The sequence below is a fragment of the Leptidea sinapis genome, chromosome 20 (assembly GCF_905404315.1).
Source record: "Leptidea sinapis chromosome 20, ilLepSina1.1, whole genome shotgun sequence".
In the NCBI taxonomy this organism is placed as follows: domain Eukaryota; kingdom Metazoa; phylum Arthropoda; class Insecta; order Lepidoptera; family Pieridae; genus Leptidea; species Leptidea sinapis.
In genome coordinates, this window is record NC_066284.1 from 1,633,273 (window position 1) to 1,640,781 (window position 7,509).

Consider the following 7,509-nt stretch of genomic DNA (forward strand, 5'->3'; position numbering starts at 1 on the left):
AAAAGCCTAAAAATTGTTATAGTTTTATAATAATAATCAGTCGATATTAATGCAATATGAAAATGGTATCCTTTTTTTATAGGAAAAGAAGGACATAAGAGCGAACGGGTTACTTGATGTTAAGTGATCACCGCTGCCCACAATCTCTTGTAACACCAGAGGAATCACAGGAGCGTTGCCGGCCTCTAAGGAAGGTGTACGCGCTTTGTTTGAAGGTACCTATGTCGTATCGTCCCGGAAACACCGCACAAGAAAGTCCATTCCACGGCCTAGCGGAAGAAAGCTACTTGAAAACCGCACTGTGGAGGACCGCCACACATCCAGATGGTGTGGATGATATCCTAACTTGTAGCGTGTCGTACGAAGGTGGAATTCGGCGGCAGGAATCAGGTGAAACAGCTCTTCGGAACACTCCCCGTGATAAATGATCTGACTATCAAAATTAGTATATTACGCACCTAGGGAGAAAGGTGGGTGATTCACACCCGCGGAATATTGACAATTTCCTTCTTATCACACGTGTTGCGTATACGATTTTTGTTCTCACCTGGATGAAAGCTCGTTTTTAGTCCCTGGTACGAGGGACAAAAGTCGTCTTGCCGGCAGAGAATCGCCCACTTTTGGCCCTCGTACCAGGGACTAAAAGACAGCTTTTCATCGAGGTGGGGAAAAACATATTTAATATGGATCCGTTAGCATTACAAATGTTGCACAGGCAAGAGCGCCTGTGTGTTTAGACCGCGTTGATTGAGGCGTAGGTATAATTTAAATCTACTTAATTTTCTGGTTTGCGAGGAGTTTGTCACACGTCAGTGAGAACCATCATTAAAATCAGTTCAGTCGTTTCTGAGATCCATGCCATTAGTTACATGATGATGATAAAAAATGTTCAATGAATAGTCGGAATAACGGCATTTTATAAATTGCTCTCTTCTTGGCTCCATACCTACTTTGGCTAATGCAATCACAGCGATTCGGTTCTCTTTATCACCTCACTTCATTTTAATATTGTACAATGTATTGGAGCCAAAATGAGTAAACTCAATGAACAAGCATATAATGAAATGAAATGATTTATTTGTACGAATCGTGGTAACATTGTGGTTAATAATTAATTGGTGTACAGCACAATTCGCCAATATATCGGCATACGAATATTTGATTGTCAATATTTTAGGAATTTTTGTATTTAAGCGTCATTAATACACATTACATAGCTTTAATTCAATAATATAAAGTAAACATTAGTTTGTAGGTATCTCTCAAAAAATAACATTTAAATACTATTATTTTTGGCTAAAGAATTCTTTTAAATCTATTAGCTATAATATTAATTTTTTATGCTTTAATGTTTTAGGCATCTCTGTAGTTTTCTTTGGATAGTGGTTAAAGACCCTAATACACTAACATTTGCGTTATTTTGATGAAGCGCTGTTCTACAGTATGGCATCAGAAGACGAGTTGGATCTCTTAATCCTAATATGGAATAGTCCTTTGCTGGTTTAAAAAGTTCACCATGTTTTTTAATGAACATACAAATTTCTAATATATATAGACCAGTAAGCGTTAACAGACGGTGCTTTTTGAATAATGGTCTACACGATTCTAGAGGACTGACATTGCATAAAGCTCTTATACATTTTTTTTGTGCCAGAAAAACATTTGAAATATTAGTGGAGTTTCCCCATACTATTGACAGATTCCAAATTCAAATGTAATATTTTGTTTTTTTTTTTTAATTGTAACAATATTTATGGCCAGACTAAGTATGTTTATAAATATAGATATACAGCGAGGTGTTTCAGTGGACACATTAAATGAAGGCACCGATACAGCTGCCTTATCGTTATCATAAAAAAATAAATTAAAAATTAAAAATACCTAATTTAATTAATAAATAAATTTTCATAGTATCAATTCGCAACACACCTACAGGAGGTAATCTCGTAGCCGCGCGCTAGCGTAGGCACTACCTATTTCATGGATATTTTCCTACGTCGCGCCGTAGCTGTTCAGAATTCGTAGGTGACAAGCACTCATGAAGTACGTGGTTATAATTTTGTTTCCTAGATGTATAATTTGTTTTTGTGAAAGGTTCAAATATTTACTTTAAATTTTAATTTTTTTAAGATAAGATAAGCAGCTCTACCCGTGTCTACATTTAATGTCGCCATTGTATAGATATAGTGTACACTAAATACTAGCAAAGAATATTTAATAGTACAAATACGGAGGTTTCACTCCGCAAAATCAATTAAAGAAATAGGGAGGACTCTTGCGGTCATACAATAAGATGTAATTCAGATTGCATAGTGCTACTAACCTACATTTTTATTCACCTAGAAGTTGCCTCTCTTTCTATCGCGTGAGTCTTATCTCTTCTGACATTAGGGTTGACTTCTTTACCTAAAACTGTACCTACCTAGTATAAGGTCATCTTAAAAATATAGCTCAGTTTTTTCTATACTATAAATATATTATTATCGTAATTTTAAATGAATATTGTTTCATTGTCAAACCTGCATAAGTTGCAGATAGTAATATATGCGTTGGAAGATCACGACAAATAAATAGGTAGCTATCATGAATGGTCATTTCATTATAATCATTATTACTTTTAATAAGATTGTTTCAGCATCTTTAGGAAGCTTACAAAATTTAAATTTGGATCTGCTGATCAATGACCTGCTTTACTTTATTTATGTTTTTTTTTTTATATTTAATTTTCCATTTTTAATATATCGGTTGGACCGGTGAAGTAGGTAGTATTAGTAGACAACAAAGCTCGCGCGTGCGTCACTTGCTTGCTCGTGATTTCCTACTGATTGGCCTGTTCTGTAGAGGCCGCCACACGTACTTACGATTTCAATACCTACTGGAGGTCTACTCGCAAAATCGACAACGATACATTCGGAACGATACGATAATACTCCGAATATATCGCAACTACCCTACTCTAACAAATTTTCGAATTCCTTATTGTTTATCGTTACCATAGACTAATATTTTGATTCTTTTACGATATTAGTGTGAATGAAATATGTTCAAACCTAAACATTATCTGTGCTACGTCGCTGTTAGTGTCAAAAGTCAAAACTTAGTTTACGCGCTAAGGACCATGCCAGACTCTGGACCACCAATTTGGTATCATTAACACATAATGTAAATGTTTAAAAAATATGTAATGAATATAATATGACCATTTAAGATTGAATAAATAATACAAAACTCGCGGATAATAAAATGTAAAAAAAGTAACTCAACCCTTCTCGTCGACTTCCTATTTCTCAGGCGGCCATTTGCATTATTTCTACGCATAAACGATCAACAAAATGACTTAAATGACTTAGTAGTAAAAAATCCTGTTGAATAGTAAATCACATATAATTATTTAAATAAGATTTATTAAGTATGTACATTGTATGGCAAATATATCTATACAACTTGAAACAATATTAGCATCGACAGCCTAGAAGGTGTCGTTGAGATTATCGTAAAAGTGACGTTTGATTATTTGTGAAATTCGAATATTCGTCTCTGACATTTTCAACTAAGAGTAGGGTTAGGGCCGATAATATCGAATAATGTTTCGTTCGTTCAATCATCGTTTCGACATTGAATACGATGTAACTAAGAGTAGGATTCGACACGACTAATGCCACGATTAATCGAATATCGATTTTAGGAGTAGGCCCCCTGGCCGCTCGCTAGCGTAGGCACTGACACCAATTTCGTCTCTATTTTCCTACGCCGCACCGTCTACTGTGGCACCGTAGTCGTCCAGAATTCGTAGGTGACTAGCACTCACGTAGTACGTGATTATAATTTTGTTTTCTAGATGTATAATTTGTTTGTGTGGAAGTTTCAAATATTCAATTTAAATTTTAGTTTTTTTTTATGACTATGGTTAAGTTGCTCTACCCATGTCGACATTTAATGTCACCATTGTATAAATATATTGTGCACTATAGCGCCATTGAGCGATTAGGGAGGAATGCAATATGCTAAATTAAATTTTCCATAAAGATTACGTAATATTTGTAAAAAAAATCTCCTAAAGGCCCAGTTTAGCAATAAAACTGAAACATAAATATCTTTAAATTAATTGTCAACACATTAAATAGAAATAATATTTTCTGTTGTCACATCTAGTGACTCGATATCGATGAATCTAAGTAATCGCGTCGACTGTTGACGTCGACCGGCCCGGGTCGGTATGATGTTGATGCGATGGTGTTTTAAAACTACCCACTAGTATTATAAAATATTTGTATTACAATTTTTATTCAATATTTGTATTAGATAAGCTATACTTACCTAATTAGCCTATTTTAATTACTTTATATTTACTGTACGCTTTAAGATGCAATTTTGTTACCCACTTTTTATAAAATAGCCTGTAAGTTCCATTTAAGTGGAAATTCCTTTGTGGAACAATAAATGTCTTAAACCATATTACGAAGGTCAAAGTTTTACTAGTCGCTTAATTAAAGAGTTGTACCCGGCCCCAATTAAGATAAAATTAGTTATGGCTCGTGGAATAACTATCAAATAACGAATTCAAATTCAAATATTTTTATTCAATATAGGATGTGATATTACTTATTGAAACCCAAGTCTTCTGTTTTTTTTTCATAAAAAATATGATAACAAAGTAATATCGTACAATTAAACTTATTTTTATAGCCTGAGGGTGAGTGCTCCATTCCAAATGTGTGGAATGATAAAGAAAGTCATTTATGTACCGTTACCACATAAACGTTGTAAACAATTCTTTTGAATTTCGTAATATATTTGTTTTGAACATTTTCTGGGATCTTGTTCTAAAAGCAAATACATCGCCTCACAAAAGACTTACTAATTCGACTTATCCGTGGCATTTATAAGTTTATGTCTACTACTGGTGTTACCATTATAGTTATGACAGTTTCTAACGAATTCTCTTATGTGTACATACATAACATTATCAAGAATATATTGAAAAGCAAAGTCGATATGATAATTTCGTTAAGTTTTGCTTCAATGATTCTTTAGGACCTAGGTTAGATAAATAAAGAAATTGACATACGTTGTATCGATTAACTTCTATCAGCGTTTGTAACTGAGAAAGACCAGCAACATCCAAGTCTCCAATAAGTTCTTGAAATCCCAATAATTGCTTTATGATGTCCTGCACGAGTACTGTTCTGTTGCCATCCCTAAAATGATTATTTTCTATACCTAACCAGTGTTATTAAATAAACGCGAAGTAAAGTTATTCCAAATTTAAAACTTTTTGTCTTTATCTCACCTTTGTCACTACAGAACTACATGACAAGTAGAAGTAATTTTAAAATTGGAGTATCTTTACATCGCGTTAACTTATGTTATCATAAGACAGAACGTATTTTTTGTATACCCTAAAGGCCGGCAACGCTTTTGTGAATTTACTTGTATTGACATGGTTGGAGGTCAGCAGTAATTTCAGTGACCCAAATGCTCATCATCATCAGCCGAAAGACATCCACTGCTGGACAAAGGCCTCCCCCAAAGATCTAAGTAGTCGCTATTCGAGAACTTTGCTGCCCCACCGGCAATCTATCCGTCGAACTATGTGCCCTGCATACTGCCACTTCAGTTTCGTAATCAATTATTGCTTTGTCGGGACTTTGGTTCTCCTACGGTTCTCCTCATTTCTGATTCGATATCGCAGACAAACTCCGAGCCATCTCCATTGCCCTCTCCCTAGCTTTCTCATCAGGCTCATAATTAGCGACCACGTCTGCGTACCGTAAATATTCGCTGGCAGCTGCAACACTGGTTGAAGCCACAACCTGAGAGTTGAACGAAGCATACAAGGTTTTATGACGATACGTCCCTCGAACGGTTACCTCAGTTGGCAGAGGACTGGCACGGATCGCGAGAGGTCGTGGGTTCGTGTCCTGCATCATTCATAAAATTTTGTTTTCTAATTTTATTTGTGTATGAATCCTAGAAGTAAGGGCTATCACTTTAAACACATGACAAATTGTTTGGTTGAAAACCTTTATATGCAGTACACTGCGGTATTTGGGACGAGAAGATTTTACGCAGTTTCACGAACGCTGCCCATCCGAGTTGGACTCCTATTCAATAAGAAACTTGTAATAGTGTGAAATTTAGGCCGTGAGGAAGACACTAAAAATCTTTAAATACTCACACGAGCGTTCTGTTAAAATGATTCATCGAGCTGATAGTCAGCTGGTTGGGTGTGCATATAGCGATGGAAGGATAGGGCAGATTGTTCGCCACCTCGTACTGATTCTCAATCGCAATGCGCGTCGGCATGTCATCGAAACGCGTGTATAGGAGATAGACCAGCACATACGCCAATATGGTCACGGCTGTCATTGAGACCGTCCAGAAACATCTGTGAAGAGATTCGCGTGTTTTTCGTCATCATTACAATGTATACAAAAAATCACACGGTCTGTCAATAGTAAGAAGACCCAGAGTCCAGAAAAGAAAATATGTGTAAGATTCTACATAATGTAAATAATATTGTGAATCAGCATCATCATCTGCCGGAAGACGTCCACTGCTGGACAAAGGGACAAAGGTCTCCTCCAAAGATTTCCACGACGATCGGTCCTGCGCTGCCCTCATCCACAGTGTTCCGGCGATCTTGACCAGATCGTCGGTCCATCTTATTGGGAGCCTACCAACACTACGTCTTCCGGTACGTGGTCGCCATTCAAGGACTTTACTGCCCCAACGGCCACTTCAGTTTCGCAACCACTTGTGACTGTGTGTGGTGACTTTGGTTCTCCAATGGATCTCCTCATTTCTGATTCGATCGCAGGGAAACTCCGAGTGTAGCCCTCTTCATTGCCCTCTGAGCGACGATGAGTTTCCTCATAATAGCTTCATCTAACGTTATTCCAAGAAAATACAGTAGTAGGTATCGACTAGTTTCTCGTTCTGTAATCATTTGTGACTAGCCAAATATTGGGTTAGCAATTGTTTTTAAATACATAATATATTTATATAATTGATAAATATAAATTAATGTTTACCTAAATTTAAAATAGCATAAAAATAGAAATACATACCTGCTTATCCAATCAGGATAAAGATAAAAATATTTGAGTCCTAAAAAGCTACTTTCCAAACAAAATTTTCGCAACAACGTCTTATACGTATTAATCATGTTGATTTAAAAATTATTTGAATATAAAAGCCAAGATTATTCAGAGTAAATGCTACTTTGTGTTAATGCAATTTTTTATCTTCGTTTACTTACTATTCCCGCGTTGCGTTGTTAATAAAAGTTTGAAAGTTCGATCGTGACACTCTCGGCTTCATAATTTAGCTTATCTGCGGCTCGGACATACAGCAATATTAATTATTGTGTATACAGCAAATAACTTGTAACACAACTAAATCTAATTGCTTTTTGATCTTTTAGTATCGAACTCCAATTAGATACCATTCCATGAGCTGTTATTAATAATTATGGTTATTAATATTGATGCTCAATTAAATTCTAAC